This window comes from Sitophilus oryzae, unplaced genomic scaffold (assembly GCF_002938485.1).
Source record: "Sitophilus oryzae breed Bouriz unplaced genomic scaffold, Soryzae_2.0 scaffold_1974_pilon_pilon, whole genome shotgun sequence".
Classification (NCBI taxonomy): Eukaryota; Metazoa; Arthropoda; class Insecta; order Coleoptera; family Curculionidae; genus Sitophilus; species Sitophilus oryzae.
In genome coordinates, this window is record NW_022146695.1 from 165,014 (window position 1) to 181,892 (window position 16,879).

A 16,879-nucleotide genomic window follows, 5' to 3' on the forward strand; every position below is an offset into this window, starting at 1 on the left:
AAGTTTTTGGTAAAAGGCCACACTAATATGGAATGCGATAGCGTACACGCAACTATCGAGAAAAAACTAAAAAACAAGACCATCTCAATTCCCAACGACTATCACCGAATAATAATGGAAGCTCGAGTAAATCCTAAACCATATGAAGTATTATGTCCAACTTTTGAGTTTTTCTATAACTTTAATGTAGATCTTGTCTACGAATCAATTCGTCCTGGAAAAAACGGAAGAACCTACTGTAACTGATATTCGAGTAATTAAATACGAGAACAGAAATATAGAGTATAAACTTAATTTCGATGATAATTTTTATACTCCTTTACCGCAGCGGCCCAAAAGCGCAATAAAAAAAATTGAAGATTTCCCTAAACTACATGCTGGAAAATTGCCAATCACCCAAAAGAAATATCAACATCTGCAAGAAATATAAACGAAGCTCCATAAAAATTATTGGTCGTTTTACGATAATTTATTGCATAAATAATTCAGATTATGTAGTTCTTAACCGTTGCTTTGTTATATTTATGTTTTATTATCCATGTTTAATTGTTTGCTACTTTACCTTAAATTTTTATTAAGCATTAGAATAAAGTTTATGTTCAAAAACCCTTAATAATTGTTTTAAAACAATACCATGTATCTCCGCATTCTGACGAGTATAATTGTGCAATATCACTTATCTCCTTTAAAAAATAGACTTAACAATATTTAAGAACAAAAATCTATGATCTTGTGGTAAAAATGCCTATTGATCAAATAAATGGCTTAAAATAGATAAAAAAATGTCTGGTAAGGATTTAAAATGTTTTTGTTAATTTCTACAAAATTTCGCTTTAAGGAGATACGAGGTATTGTTTTGACACCATCGATTTACTTCAACAAAACTCACCTCTTTAACAGCACTTAACGCACATAAAGGGCCAAAGGGCCATTATTACCGCTTTCCCGTTCAAAATATTTTAATAAGGCTGCGATGAGTTTTTTGCATTGGCTATTAAGCTATCTTGTATACTTCGCACTAAAAGAGGTTTTAAAATAAACAATATTCGACTGCAAGGTGTGCTAGTAAAAATGTTTAACCTTAAAGTATCACATCACAATTCATTTAAACCAAAAACTCGTGATACAAAACAAAAGTGTCAAAACGAATGACAGTGTCAGGAAATAAATACATAAATGTGGCAAATTGACATTTTTTACAGCAGAGCTACCATCTGAATCCCCAGCGGGAAATTTAAATTCTAATTAGTCAGCCCGGCGCCGAATATGTCGATGGTTGGCGACAATGAATTTAAAAATCGCGCCCTCGATTACATAACTAAAAGTTTAATTGGTATCGCTTATAGTTAGTTATCACATTATTTTAACTTGCATGTTTTGTGGTATAATTAAAATTATTTCCTGGAAGTTAAACTTGATACGCGCAGCTTAACAACAATAATTTAGATTATGAAAATAAATGTGTACCATAATAATGTATAATCACCCCAATTAAACAGATCGGCTAATATTTTATCTACGTACACGAACCCGACTTATTCCCTAGCGTCACATCTGTCATATCCGGCGTTGAAATTTTAGAATACGACCAGTGGCGGTACATTGTTCACTACATTGAGAGTACGCAACCGTACAACCGTGTCTGTAAATATTGCACGCTAATGTTAACTTATATGTACGAGGATGTATTTTAGCAAAATATTTTAACTTCTATAGGATGGTTCAAAAAAGTATGAGTGGATTGGGACGATTTTTTTTAAATGGACCACACTGTATATTATTTTATTAGATGGAGAGTTAAAAAATGAATATTTTTTTGTATTTAATGTATTTCAAATTTTCTAATGGTTTCGCAGATACACACAGTTTTATTTTATATCGTCAGTGAAACGTGATAACCTGCTAACTCCATTTTTTTAGTTAATAAGTTTTTTTTATACTATTAGAAAGAGAAAAAAATTCTCTATCAGTAGGGAAAGCAAACGCATTTTTCCCAATTTGCTATTCTTACTCAATAATATCTGCTAACTCCCAGTGATCTGAAATAGCCACCGAAATGCTGCTATCTTTGTAAATTCTGTTACGATCACGCTAAAGCACACACGGATTCTTACTCGTATGTTTCTTTAGTCCAGTATGTCGATCCATGGTCTCACTAGACCAAAGGGGTCCGGGTGGCAATGCAAGGAGGGTCCCGTGTGAATTTTTTGCGTATTTTTTCGCCTTACGTTTTGGTCAATTTTTCCCTATTATATACAGTGTGAGTCTTAAATAAGTGCAAATATTTTTAACGGTAGTATATTTCAACCCAAGAAACACGATTGTGAGATTTTTTGGGCGATTTTTTTTTGAAAATTTGGATTTTTTTTTAAATTTGGAAATTGTTTTAATTTTTAGTTTAAAAACCTACTTTGTTTGTAATATGGCAACATAGGTAGTAGATTAAATTTACAAGAAAGAAGATCCAATAAATCTCAAAATTATAGCAAAAAATTGGAAATTTTAAAAGTGAAATAACTCGGTTGTTTTGGATTTATTTGAAAAAACGGTAAAGAGAAAATATTATGTTTCTTTTATCGAGATTTACCAGTCCTGAAAATAGTTGCACTTATTTAAGACCCACCCTGTATGGAAACCCGGGAACTACCCTAATGCAAGGTAAACCAATGCAATGCAAATGCCATAATGCAATGCAAAAGCAAATATTGTTAAGAATAAATAATAAACTATAAAGGGGGCCCGCGAAGGCTGGGGCCCCCCTAATAGTTATATTTACGGGGTATCCGTAAAGGGTAAGGGAAAAAACGAAATTCTCTATATGCGAGCAATTCATTGGCGTCCTGTAAATACTTTAAATAACATTACTTACTTGTACAAGAATTTCCATAATACCTAATCAGTTTTATTTTTTTCAACGTTTTTCCACGTAAATGATACATAATTTTTATAAAAATTAAAAAAATAAGGAGAAAAGTAATACAAATTTAATAAAATCATGCACTGTTTTCCAAGCTCGGTCTACTACCGTTGTATAAAAATAAGGATAAGCATGGAAGGATTCTACCATATCTTCTAAGAATTATAAGTTTAATTTTTAAATTATTTTCATATTCGTTAAGTCCAAAATGCTGCTCTTCAGTTCTTTAAAAATGCATTAAAAATTTATTCGTTTTTGGACTTGTATGTTTTGCTTATAGACCGACGATATTATAAATATATGGTTATGAATATCATATTTTTTAAATTTAATTGATTATGTCTAAATCTGTTTGGGTAATATTCAATTCCATTTTCAAAATTTCAAACAATAAAGGTTGCTAACTCCAGAAGTATATTTTTATTTCTATTTCTGCAAGACGAATATCTGCTATCTCTCTATTGTGTCTGAAAAAAATGATGTAACACGAAATATTGAGTTTTATTGTTCCCCAGCAAACCAAAATCTTTATCATATTAACGCATGAAAATACTTCCTACATTCCTACGTTTTTTTGCTCTCCTGTAAAATTAGGAATAATGGAGTTAGCAGTTTACCACATTTCACCGACGATATGGTTCTTTCAACGGTAAAATATGAAAGAAAAATCATTTGGTGGCTTTCATAGAAATTTACTATGGAAAATGTCATATGAAATATAAAACCTCGAATAAATGCGAAACCGTCATAAATTGTGAAATACTCTAAATACCTACAAAAAATATTTCATTTTTTAATTCTCCATCTATTAAAAAAATAATATACAGGGTGTTCCATTTAAAAAAGGAAGAAAAAATTGGTGGTATAATTTTGAACATGCTGTATGATTTACGATTACCATATTTATAGCAAAGTTAAGACAGATTACCTAAAGTAAATACCTAATATAGTTTTGATTTCAGGACAGTTCTTGTATTTTTAATATTTTTTTAATAAAGGTTGAAAATACATATTTTTTGTATTTATTAATATTTCTGAAACTATTGAAATATATTTACTCATATCGTAAGAATATCTAAAAGGATCTGGAAAGAAGCCAAACATGCAATAATATACAGAGTGTTCTATTTAAAAAATCATCCCGATCCACTCACACTTTTTTGAGCCACTCTACACTCTACAGAAATTAAAATATTTTAAGTTCGCCCTTAAACAAAGTTCTCAATTTTTTTATCCTGGGAGCTACGACGCACTATTGCCGGAGCCGGTATAATTGACAGACCAAAGAAGAATTAAATCTGTATGACTGAAAAAAAAGCTTGAATTTTTGTCTTAATGACTTTTGTACCTATTATTAATGAAGAAAAAACATAATCGAATTTCTCTTTTAATTAATTTTATTGTGCCAAACTCGACAATTTATCTTCCTTAGGCAATGGAGAGTTGGATAAGATGAGGAGGAGGAGGGATTCCTCCCTCGGGCTAGGTTGCGGGAAAGATGGCGTCGCGCAAAAAGAGGAGAGACTTTATTAGTGACCTAATTTACTGGGGGACATGGACAGGTATTAAGGAATAATAAATTAGCAGGATTGGAATTGGGAATTAAAGAAAGAAAAAAATTAATGTTAGCCTTGGTAGAAATTACATTTTAGGTCTGGTTTTGATTCAGTGGGTGGATTTAAAGCATAAAATGGCATAAAATGGTATTGAAGTTAAAAATGAATAAGTTATTTATGAAAAAGTAGATGAAGATTGTCATTTATATTATTTACTTGGTGATCTAACAATAATTAAAAACATCTATTAATATTAACTGACTGTAAGCATGGGATTATACACTGACCAGCTTAAAAAATATACACCTTAAAATTTTCCTGTATTTTAAAGTTTCATATATTGTGTTGTAGTTGACCGATTTTGATAATTTTTTAAACAATTTGTAGTTAAATTATTTGACTTTTTAGTATCCCTTTCTGAATTAAAAACGAGAGTTGCCATCGGTCAATTATACGGGGGTAAACAAAATGTTGATATTTTGGTGAAAGTTTGCAGCGCCCTTTGGAGTACGTTAACAATGCAAGGAACTTAAAACTCACTTTATCATATAGGTGTATCTTTCCTCGATAGTTTGTTTTTTTATTCATATCAAAAGCTTTATTTTTTTTGGAGCTTTTGAATATATAGCTTTTGAAGAAGGCACTAACATTTTTTCGTATTTTTTACATTAAAACCATTCCCTTGCTTTTGGTTCTAGTCAACAGGCTTATGAAATAGTGTTTATGATTTGTGTAACGCCACTGTCTTTGAAAAATAATATTATTGTTTGTTGGGCAGTTACTCTAGCAGATATGGTTTTACGTCCAAAAGTTGATCAATTAATGTAGTAATAACCGTAATAATTCTTCTTAACTTAAAACCATCTCTACTAGGGTAAACCTCTATAAACAAAAATAATATGACCTTTCAATGATAGTCATGATGATGATGATGATAATGGCAGTGATCTTGATGATGATGCTAATCATGATTATGATAATGATGATGATGATATAGATAATGATTATTAACTGATGATAACCATGATGATCATGATAATGGTTATGATGATGATCGTGGAGATGAATCTGATGATAATGTTGATGATAAAAAAAATATTTGTTCAAGAATCAAAATTTACAATTTTATGAAAATCAAAATATGGTTATAATTTTTCTGTAATTCTTTAAAAATCTCAGTACACTTAACGTAAACACTATTCTACTACTGTTATTATTACTATTTTTTTTTCTATAAATATCTAATAATCATAATAATGTGTGCATAAACAAAAATAACCTGCTGTTTTCAGAGATTGACTGTGTCACAACAAGAGGAAGCAGCAAAAATAGAGCAAGAAAAGCACTCGTATATCACTTGTCCATCCCTATTTAAAGTCGTTCAAACCGATTAGTGTTCCGGTCAGGAGGAAATCGAATCAAGTGGAAACCGAGGTTTGGGGAGGGGAGAGGAAAGAAGGAGGATACCTATAGATATTATATACAGTAGATAGAATATACAGGCCTTAGTACCATGGGACCGAAAAAAAACGACGTCAAAGATGGCTGGGAAATGACAATCGATGGTAATTTTGGCGAGGCGAAGCCCTAGACTTCATTTACTTGGCAGGTAGTCTTTTTTATTTTTTAATGACTTACTTAATAATTTAATACATATTAGAAGTGTATTGAATAACATTATATTTTTCTCTGATTACAAAAATATATCACATATGCCCTTTCTTTTTATCAGATGATTTTATGCAAAAATTATATTATACATTTTTGAAGAAGCGTTAAAGTTGTACTGTCGTCTAGAATTTCATTTTATTTGGAATAGGCATCTAAAAGTTTCTTGCAAAAATCTACCTTCAAATTACTAAAAATTTATAATACGGCCCCGAGAAAGCTATAATTAAAATACCAGCGAAAATATGTTTTTGTCATTGTCAAATACGATGTCACATTTTTTTTGTTTACAAGAATTTCTGTGGTTTGAAAAAGGTGGTTAATTCTTTTTTGAATTGGAAGGAGCATCTGCAAAAGTATTAGTTGAACTGAGAATAATATTTGCGGTGTATGACTTGTTTGCGGTTCATTACTTGATCACTCGCAGGCCTCGCTCATACAACATACTGTAACAGATTATTTCCTTTATATTATTATTTATATTATTAACAGATTATTTCCTATGTTCTTTACATTCAAGTCGATGTTTTCGGTTGTTAGTTTCGGGGAGGATCTTTCTAACAGGAAGTAATAAAACAAACATCTTTCAAACGTGAATATTTTTAAATTCCCAAACTTATAGAAGGACAAAGGAAATAAATTGTAGAACTTAGAAGTAAACAGAAAAATTGTAAAGATAGACCTTTGATAAAAACGCTGGTAAACGTTATAAAACCAATAACCACCCTTGATAACATGTTTAACTATCGCCGGATATTTGTAAAGGATCTGTAAACTTTAGAAAAGCACGTACCTAGATGTAATTGGCGCCAAACGGGGATTGAATACGTAAAATGGTCATAGTACTGCCATCTAACAACGGGAGGTCGAACCAACTTGGTTTGAAGGGCGGTGTCAGGCTGACAAATCAAACAAAGAACAGTACCTTTAGGGATGATCCTATTGGCTAAGTACCGAATGCACCACCCTTCAACCCTGTAATGTTAGAACCTCGCGGCTGTTTTTAGGCAGAAAAGTTAGTCCAGTTGAGGGTTAAGACTCACCCTGTATAATTTGCCTCTTTAGTATTTGTTATACATATCCCTAAAAATGAAAAAGTTATAGTTAAAAATGGTACAAAATAACACGAAAGCACTGTACAGACAAATTTTCATACGTAACATCTATTAATGTCTATTTCTCACTGGTGAGATATTCACCATCGCTCCCAGATGGTAATTATAACAACCACGCAGCAAATGGCTAAAATTACATGTTACGGAATCGCACCGCAACCCTATATACATCTTCTAATGTCTATGGGAACGAGGGCAGCTCGGGGGGTGATAAAGCAGCGACTAAAGAGGAAAACAGAGAGAGGTAGATAGAGGGGGCGATGGAAGGCATCGCGTGACAGTTCAAAACTCTATTAGCAGATGATAATTTTCCGATGAGATTGCGAAAAGTCACGAAGGTGTAATAAAATTTATGGACCGTTCGGCGGGTCCGTTTGTTGGCTAACTTTGTAGCTGGCGCGATGATCGCCGTCGTAACGTTGTTTGTCAGAATCCCGGAGATATCGTTTCGGGGATAATGTTTCGGTTTAATGCATCTTTTACTGTAGGTATGTAGGACATTTCTGGAGACGGTCGAGTTTTGTAGTTTTAAGGGGGAAACTAAGATTTAGTTTAAAAAGGGTCTGTAGAGCTCTGTTTTCGGATATAGTTTTAAAAATAAAACACTAAATCACCACAATACAGCAAAACACTCTTACTTTTAAAAAAATTAGTTTGTTTAGTAAATACATATATGTATTATGAAGGATATATCTTATGTAACAAGGTATTGGCAGGCCTTATATAAAAACTCTCGTCAATATATACAAAGAAGCCAAAGCAAGGGTAATGATATAGGTATAAAACAACTTCAGAGTTTCCAGCTGGTAAAAGAGTACGACAGTAGTAGTGGGAACTATCGAATGAATACTATCGAAACATTCGATAGTTGCAATTCATTCGAATAATTCGATAGTTAATAAGAAAACATTCGTTGAAAACTATTTGAATAAAAATTATCGAATAGATCCGTCATCTGCCTTGAAATATTGTATTCTAGTAATTCGGCAGCAAAAACCATTCATTTATAAAATTCATTCATTTATGAAATTCATTTATTCGTCAGGATCGATTATAATAAAATATTAACTGAATTTTAGTTGTCGCCCGGCGACGTAGATTTCTTTCCGAGAAACCCGACAGCGGTCGGTGGCAATGGTATGAAAGAAGCCGGCATCTTTGATTTTTTGCGGAGTCAGATATAGATAAGGACACAGTATTTTTTTTATTGAGGTGCTAGTATTTACACAGAAAATACATTATGAAGGGCGCTGTTGCCATATTTTGGTATTAGTTGATATTAGCAAAGAATATTATTGTTTGGCTTTAGTTAGTTAGGGATAGTATGTCTATATATTCTGAATTTTTTTTTATTAATATCCTGTTGTTACACTGCAATAATACTTGTTATTTTGGATGTAAGAAAATGATTTTTAATGTTTTTAAGCAAAGACTGGTTTAATAAATAATAATAACAGTAATAATTTGTTATACCTATTAACAACAAAATTTAAAATGATTTAATATAAATATTTTTTTTAAGTATTAGCAAAATATAAACAACAAATTAGATGTCAAAATTATTTATATTAGATCCTATTTAAAAATAATATAGTCTCTAAATTTTTTGGCAACGTTGGTTTATTGAATAATAATAATTACAGAACTAATTTGTTATATTAACAACAAATTTTAAAATCATGAAATATAAACATTTATTAATTTTCTAATCATGCAGTGTAATGGAACGAAAATATAAATAAAAAATTAGAAATCAAAATTATTTATATTAGGTGCTTCATATTTCTATTTAAAAATTATATTTACTTTTACTGGCATTTACTTTAAAAAATAAATGAAATATTTCTTCGCAAAAAACTACATGTAAGAGAATTAGCATAAACAAAATACAAAATCGTTAACTTTTTTTTAAAATTGGCACCTGTAAAACTTTCATTTTAATTTTCTCACCCCATAGTTTGAGTTCGATAACCCCCCATTTACTTAACCACATTACTTAAATATGATTATTAAGTTCCAACTAATTCATATTATTAAAACATCTAAAATACAAATATGTATTTTTAAAATTAATTGTAAGTTCATCTCATCTCTCTTAAAAATTGCTACTTCTCAAAATTTCCCATTAAAAAATAGACCATATACCATATAAAATTAAATAACTGAAAGATCGGACTACGGAAAACCACACAAATTTTCGGAAAAATTTTGACCACCTGCACATGCACACAATCGTCAATAAATAAAATTAAAAAATAACTACTATTTTAGTATTTTAACTATTTTAATAAACGCGAAAATAGCACAGTATTTATAAGGCGAAGTTATAAAAATTTGGAAGAACTAATAATGCACTCACATACAAATATCAAACGAATACTAAATTTCATTTATCAAAAGCATTCGATAGTCGTGGCTCAACGATAACCATTTAGTCGCACGGCGAGGTTGTCACATATGCTTTAGTATACAAATGAATGAATGATTTTATTCGAATAAAACCATTCGATAGTTGAAATCATTCATTCATTAACCATTCGATAGTCTAATTCATTCGATAATTCCCATCGCTATACGACAGGGAGACGCGATATCCCCAAATTAGTTTACAGCAATACTAGAAGAAGTCAACTAGACTGAACCAACAAAGGATTATTTGATGACATAGTCTTAATTGTAAATAGTCCTGAAGAACTACAAGCACAAATTAACGAACTAAATACAGCCAGCAATAAAGTAGGTCTCAATATGAATTTAGAAAAAAATAAAGTAATGTACAACGAACTAGTAGACAGAAAAGAAACGCTGGAAATAGTGGGAGAATATATATTTGGGACAACTAATACATAGCTCGGGATCTCTACTACCAGAAATCAACAGAAGAATAAGTTAGCATGGAGTACTTATGTAAGAAACTCCAATCAAATGCCACTCTAAAGAAGAAAACATTCGACCAATGTGTACTACCCAGTCATTATAAGGAAACTGCAAGAAAACTGCAGATCGCACAACGCTCAATGGAACGAAATATGCTGGGAATGGAGCGGATACGACAAAAGACCCATATAATAGATGTCATCCACAGAGTCAAATTCCTCAAATGACAATGGGCAGAACACCTGGCAAGAAGAACGGACAACAGATGGACAAGAGATCTAGAAAAAAACCGAACCTCAGATGGGACCATAATATTAGGAAATTAGCAGGGATAACTTGGGCCCGCATAGTCAACAATAGACATCAATGGGCCCAACTACAAAGAGAGTATGTGATGGAATCTACACATAATTGGAAATGGTTGAACAAGCTGAAAATGATGATAATAATGATTAGGAAGGACATTTGTAGAAGTATATCTGTATGGTGAGTGAAAAACAAGTAACTCTTGCTTGACTAAACGGGAACACAAGATCTGTAATCCCCCTCCCATAAATTCTACATTTTAGAATCCTCTGTTGGTAAACTCAACCAAAGACATCCTGTATACAGGAGTAATTTAATATATCTCAAAATACTGATCACAACTCTCGACTATTACTGATTCGAATGAAGGAAACTTTTTCCTTTTCGCTGATAAATTTTCACTCGGAAATATACGTATATCAATAATGTCCTGATGGTGTTAGTAAATGGAACGTCGTAGTGTGTTTTCCTCGGGAAAATCAGTCCGAGATTTTTCCAACCTCGAAACTGCGATACTCGAAATTCAATAATCGTAAAAATCCGCCACGAACTGCGAGAGAAAGAGACAGCCAAAGAAAGGAAAATGCTTCGGAATTATTTTCAACGAGATAAAAGAGGGATACGATGGCGGGGAATGGAAAGAGTTCAGTATAGAGAGAACGGTAACAAAAAAAGAATAACATTACGTATTTTTACCATTACGGTGTAGTTGCGAATGCGTAACAAGTATTTCCATTTAATTAAGCGAAAAAACATAATAAAACTTGAAACGGCAACGCTTTCATTAATGCGGCGGGTTTTGGATTGAGCTGGAAAAAGCCTGGAAAAAAGATAAGCGCGAAATATATTGGTCTGGGAAAACAAAATATTAAAAACACTTAATTAAGTGGAAAACAACCTGCAATTTCAACTTTTATGCATTTTTTTCCAAACATACCTGATTATATTATATTATATCTTTTATAAAAATATTGTTGGATCGGGTTTATTAAAATTTCTATGAAGTTAGACTAACTATGAAATAAATATCTTCTTGTACTGATTTTGTTTTTAATTGTGATTTTGACAACGTTTCAGTTTCAGGGTCAGATTTTGGTTTTTCTCAGGTGTGAACAAAACTGAAAGTTACAACTCCCAACTACACCCCTTCCAGGTTGGTGTGCAGTCAAGCATTGCTACATTTTAGTAGTTGCTATACTGTCAACATTTTTATACTTAGAATCCTGAAGATGTTATTATTGTTTGCTGTAGAATTCAGCGACGTAGCGTGGCGTCAATACAAAGGGGTTGTAATAACTGAAATTAACATTTTATCAACACAATAAAGTTTTTTTCTTTTTTTTTATTAGTCAGTAATTAATTTAAGTATTTTTGCCATTACGGTGTAGTTGCGAATGCGTAATGGTTTTGATGATATTTTAAACAATTTGTAGGTAAATACAAATAATACAACCTAAATTACAAATGAAGGTTTCCATCTGTCAATTATACCAGGGAAAACAAAATGTTAATATTTTGATGAAAGTTTGAAACACCCTGTGGAATATATTAACAAAGCAAGGATTTTCAAAATGGTTTCATCATCTAGGTAAGTCTTTTCTCGATAATTTATTTTTTGATTCATCTCAATAGCTTTATTTTTATTGGAGATATTCGCTTCTGAATAAGACAGTAACGATTTGTATAGCAATTTTGTAGCAATTGAGTCCTCATCAACATACTTATAAAATAGTGTTTATTGTTTCAGTAATGTCACTGTCATTGAAATGTTATATTACTATTATTTATTGCCGTTTACTCTAATAGAGATATGGTTTTAGGTTCAGAAGTATCGGCTATTGCTGTTTGATCATGGTAGAGATCAACTTTTGGACTTCAACAAAGCATATCTGCTAGAATAACTGCCCAACATACATTAATAATATGAATTTTCAAGGACAGTGACATTAGATAAATCATAAGCACTATTTTATAGGTCTGTTGACTAGGCCCAAAAGCAAAGGCATGCTTTTAATGTAAAATATACGAAAACATGTTAATGTCTTCTTTAAAAATAATATTTTACATATTAAATAACGGCGGAGGCATTTTCAAGCCAACTTTATACATGTAATTTACAAAATTCGTAAATCTAGCAATTAATTAGTAGTTATGGCAACAGTGTCTCCGGCAACTACTCACTTTGTCGACTGAAAGCAGAACTGCGGTACAGTATTCTGTTTTCGCTGCGCTGTAGACGACTATCAGCGCGCAGCGGCGCAGAGCTAAACTAAGTCTCGATATCCTCGGACAGGCTGACGGTAACGCGAGCTACATCTTGGACAGGTTTTGTGCCACGAAATCGCCCATAAGGTTGGGCATCTTCTTATTTTTTCAATCAATAGTTTTAGGGTTTATATTACTTCACCATTTTCACCAGTTACTTACACACCATTGACCAAATATTTACCCTTAGAGAAATACAGGCGGAGAGTTATGAACACGCAAAACAGACAATGCTCCTATTTATCGACTTTCAGCAGGCATATGACAAAGTTAAAAGGACGGAGGTGTTTAGAGCATTAACAGAATTAGGGGTTAGCAAGAAACTGACCAAGATAATAAAATAGACATTCCAAGAGACAGTAAATGAAGTCAAAGTAAACAAGAAAACAACGGAAAAATTTATAATCAGGGACGGATTAAGACAGGGTGATCCACTATCTCCAGTACTGTTTAGTGTAGTATTAGAAAAAATCATAAAAGACGTGGGAATCAACAAAGAGGGCCTTCTGTATACAAAAAGACACCAATGCTTAGCCTTTGCCGATGATTTGGTCATCTTAGCAAGAGATCGGAAAGAGCTGCTATTGGTGACCAAAAGACTAGAAAATCAAGCGCAAAAAGTAGGGTATTTAATGGGAAGAAAACGAAATTTATGGAGTGGTCAGATAGAGATTTTGAGAAGGGAAGATGTCTACAATTGAAGTCTGAGAGAGGTAAACAATACAAGTTTGAGGAAGTAGATACATTCACATATCTGGGAGCAGTATTTCTAAGGAATCCAAATGTAACTCAAGAAATTATAGCAAGAATAATGGCAGGAAATAGATGTGTCAGCGCATTACAGAAAATTATTAAGAGTTTAAGTGTTAAGAACATTTCTAGAAATTTAAAAATCAGAATGTACCAAACAATGATAAGACCAATAGTGCTGTATGCATATGAAACGTGGACGTTCAATGCAACAGAAAGTTCGAGGCTAGAGATTCGGGAAAGAAAAATACTAAGGAAGATTTTTGGAGGAAAGAAGATAGACAACATATTGACCAGAAGAACAAATGAAGAAGTAAAGCAACTATATCGAGTATAACGGGAGTAGCAAGAACACAAAGACTGAGATGGCTGGGACACATTGAACGAATGGCCGAAGCAAGAATTCCTAATATGATAATGAAACGTGAAATAGGTGGAAAGAGAAGGAGGGGTATACCGAGAATCAGATGGAAAAAGGATGTAGAAGAGGACTTGAGAAGGATAAGAGTGGATGGGTGGAGAATAAAGGCGAAAGACAGAAACAAATGGAGAAATATAACCAATCAAGCCACGAGCCTTTTAGGCTTTTAGAGCTATTTTATATATTACTTCACACGGTCAGTGATGCATCTCACCAAAACATCATAAATACCGCTGATTCACTCAGTATAACCTGAATCGATTTCCTTTAGACTACGAAAATAAATAAAAGATATATCGCCGATTTTATTCCGCTAGGTATATCTACGTACCTATATCCCTCTGAAAATTTTGCAAGACTCTCTCTAACAAGCAAAAATCTATTTTTACGTTTCCTTTAGCCGCGCTCCACTCGAGACGGTATTCAACAATAATATTTTATCGGTAGATGTAATACTCAATTTTCGTCGAGATACTTTTCAAATAAAACTTTTACGCGATAGGGAATATCAGTTCGTTTGCCTGTAAGAGGCGATTCTAGTTTTCTGTTTGCCTAACGTAAAAAGAGCGAGAAATAATTTCCGGTGAAAAGTTCCGTCGGATTTATATGTATATCTGGAAATATTTTATGCTTCTGTGTATATTTCTGTGAAAAATACTTAAATTTTGAATTTAACGATATCTAATTTAATAGATATTTATGTTAGAAGTCTCGTAAATCAATTGTTACAGTATGAGTGCTGATGAAAAAAAAATCAATGAAAAAACAAACGATCTAGCTAGAAAAGGAACGAACATTCCATTAATTGCACCAGAACCGTTGTGCTCTTCCTAAATGGAAATCAATTTAGAACGGAACTCAAGAACCTGGAAAATTCCATCTGTAACTTGGAATGGGAATCCTCCAACGGTCTAAGACTTCCTCTTCTTCTTCTTCTTTACGTGCCGTCTCTTTCATGGAGGTTGGCGATGACATTGGCAAAATCTTCACGATTCTCGTCTTTCCTTAGGAGTTCTTCAAAAGTTAGGTGAGTCCAATTTCTGATGTTGCTCAACCAAGATAGTTTCTTTCTGCCGAGACCTCTTTTTCCTTTAATTTTACACTTAACTATTTATTATAAGACCTGGTATTTTTCATTTCTCAATATATGCCCTCAGTACGATGTTTTTCTTCTTTTTATTTTATTGAGCAATTCTTGCATTCTTCAGCTTCTCTTTCTCTGCTTATTCTGTTATAAACTTCGGTATTTGTGATATGGACTGTCCATGGAATTTTAGGCATTCTTCAATATATCCATGTTTCGAACAATTCGAGACGATTCATCTCTTGAACTTTCAGCGTCCATGTTTCTGCTCCGTATAATAGGATTGACCAAACATAACATCTGACGAGCTTAGTTCTCAACTCACGGTCCAATCTGGGGTTCTGGCAAACGTTCCTCATTAAAAAAATACATTTCTCGCTTGTTCTATTCTGGTTTTTATTTCCACGTCGTTGTTCAAGGTGCTAACTATCCAGGACCCCAAATATTTGAACTTGTAGACCTGTTCTAATGTATTGCCCTCTATTTTAATTGGTACATTTTGGTTCTTTCCAAATATCATGACTTTGGTTTTAGAGGAATTGATCTTTACCCCGTATTTCTTACAGGAGCTTTCAAGTCGCTCCATTAAACTCTGGAGTCCAGTATCAGAGTCGGCACACGGTCTAAGCCCACGGCCACACAGAAAGCGTTTTTAGCGTTTTGCGTTTTTTGCGTCTCAAGCGTTTTTTGCGATTTTACCGTTTTAAGCGCTTTTTTCGATTTGTGTCCATTAAAAACACGCAAAAGACGCGGCAGGTCTGCAGTTTCTATCAAGATGTCAATTTAGTAACGTCGCAAGCTCGTGAATTCCAGGCCCGTCCAACAATCAATCCTGTGAGAAAGAGATAGACGAGATCGGCGCCGTTAGCATTGAAGAGACGAAGATAAAAGATGCTGGGACTGAATTGTAGACGGGCCGGGGCATATATTCAGAGACAAACACAATCTACTGCTAGTGCCAGTGGTGTGTGTAAAAATAATAATTATTATTTACCATTTTATTTAAAATTTTAGTTTATGAGTGTATAGTTTTTTTATGTTGTAGTGTTGTGGTTAGTACTTGTTATAATTATATTATAATATAATAAATAATTATAATTATATAATAGAATAGTATAATATTTCTAGTTGCTAATGCAATTTTAGGACATGATTTATGGAACATTTTGGAGTAACTTCTTTACGCGCGCTGGGGGTAAAAATTCAACGCCGTGACATACGAGCTAGCGAGACGGCTTTGACACACGAGCTAACGAAGCACGAGCAAACAAATACGTAGTGACGCGACGTGTATTTGTGAGCAGTCCACGTGTTTATCAAAAATATTAATATTTTAATACAAATTTTGTACAAGTGAATCAAATTATTATGTGTAAAAAACATTTGTTACACGTAAAAGCTATTTTTATTATTTTAGGCGAATAAAACTGTTACACGTAAAAAACTATTTTTTACTTTTTTACGCGTATAAAACTATTTGTTACTGGTAGATAACTATTTTTTACGTGTATAAAACTATTTGTTACTCGTAGAAAGCTATTTTTTACGCGTGTAAAGATATTTGTTACGTGTAAAAATCTATTTGTTACACGTAAAAGATCTTTTTTTACGCGTCAAAAACTTATTGTTTCTGGTAGAAAACCTTTCTTACAAAAAAAAAATTACGTGTAAAAAACTATTTGTTACACGTAAAAACTAATTTTTACGCGTCAAAAACTTACTGTTTCTGGTAAAAACAACTTTTTTACTCAAAAAAAACATTTTTTACGTGTAATAAACTATTTGTCAAACGTAAAAATTATTTTTTTACGGGTCAAAAACTTATTGTTTCTGGTAAAAAAAATTTTTGTTACGCAAAAAAAAATATTTTTACGTGTAAAAAACTATTTGTTACACGTAAAAAATATTTTTTACGCGTCA